Genomic DNA, 1,770 nt, shown 5'->3' with positions numbered 1-1,770 from the left:
CGCCCTCCCCAGACAAATAACCAAAAGGACGATTATCAAGAAGACTAGAAGAGACACAATGGGTGTGCACATGCCTGGTGCAGTTTGGCACCGGAGACACAGCCAAAACGCTCCGGCTAGGCAAGGAGAGGGAAGTGTGTGTTTGCTGGGCCAGAAAGCTCAGGAATGTCCAAATCCTTTGCAGCCAGGAGGACACCAAAGAATGTCTTTATTACTTCCTGGCCTGAGATGGTCTGGAATGGGGCTTAGGGTGTGGGCTCAAGACCAGGGTAAGGTCTCCCTGCTCCCGAATCTCGGAACTTACTGCCAGCCCACAGCTGGTTGCACAGATGCCCCCCACCCCATGCCAGGATGCCGGTGTGTCTCGACCCGTCACCCGTCTCTCTTCTGGATGAGAAAGTGATAGGGAGAGCCACCCCCTGGGAACATGAAGTCGGATGAGTGTCTCACCCCCATATCGACAGGGACCTTGATAAGACACAATGGCTGCTCGCTAAGGGTCTAGCGCCATGTTATGAACTTTCGTGCACCACTTTGACCCTCTCCCCAAGCTTGGGAGTAAGGACTACGGCCATGTCACAGGTGACAGAGGCTCACAGAAGTTAACTGACTTGCTCCTACAGCTCAGAAGCGGCAGGATGGGGAACTAGATTCAGGCTATGGGGCACTGTGTGTGTGGTCCTCACCTCTCCCAAGTTCTGCCTGAAGGCTTCCCCTCCTCCTTGCTCCGACCTCCTAAAACTCTGTCTGAACCACCCCACTTAGCCGTGCTGACCCTATACTTATACCTTGAGTGGTAGGAAGCAACACAGCAGAAGGTGAAACCCAGGCTTTGGTTCCTGGACAGGCTTACCCTCCCTGAGCCGCAGGTACCCGGGGAGGGGGGGGCCCACACCCACCTCCCGGGACAGGTGAGGGGCTTAAATGAGATGTTAGCATTGTGCCTGGTTCAAGGCAATCACTCAATTAACGATACCTATGAAATGTCAGCATCAGACTTGTCTTTCTGCCTCATCTTGCCTCCAAAACCCCCGAGGGAGAGCCCCAGGCCCTCAGTCCCTCTCCACCCTAGGTGCCCAGCCTGGGGCCCGCAGCACATTGCAAGGACTTGATGGGCACCGAACAAGCCACTGGCCCCCGCAGAGACCCAGGGAAGGAGAGAGCAGTGCCCGGCTCCCCATCCCAGAGGAGGAGATGAGCTCCCTGTACGAACCCCAGCTCACAGCCTTCTAGCTCTAATCAAGGAGCGAACACAAAGAGGGAATCTCTAAACATTTAGAAAACGCGGGAACTCTGTGCCCCACGTGGCACCGTGGGGATTTATAAAGAACAAATCATGCCTGACAAACTTGATAGCTTTCTTGATAGAATTACAAGACTGGTAGATGAAGGAAATGCAGGCAGGGTAATATATCTTGATTTTTAGCAAAGCATTTGATACAGCGCCTCGAGTAATCTTACAAAATTAATTCAAACAGACTTGGCCCTAAGCACTTGTCATGGGGCCGAAAGCAGGAGGGGGCAGGTCCCAAGGGTCCTGGGTGGAGGAGGGGACCCCTGGGGGAAGGGGCGGAGGGATGGGGTTTGGGAGTGGGGGCAGGGCTGCCCAGACCCACCACTGGGTCAGATCTTATCTGACATCTCCATTAATGATCCTGAGAGAGGGAGTAAACAGTCTGTTAATGAAATTTGCAGAGGATATTAAATTGGAAGGTGTTGTGAACACCAATGAGGACAGCAAAGTGGTCCAGAGAGACCTGGGTGGAAGAA

This window comes from Crocuta crocuta, unplaced genomic scaffold, assembly GCF_008692635.1.
Source record: "Crocuta crocuta isolate KB4526 unplaced genomic scaffold, BGI_CrCroc_1.0 scaffold330, whole genome shotgun sequence".
NCBI lineage: Eukaryota > Metazoa > Chordata > Mammalia > Carnivora > Hyaenidae > Crocuta > Crocuta crocuta.
This window is presented reverse-complemented; position numbering follows the sequence as displayed.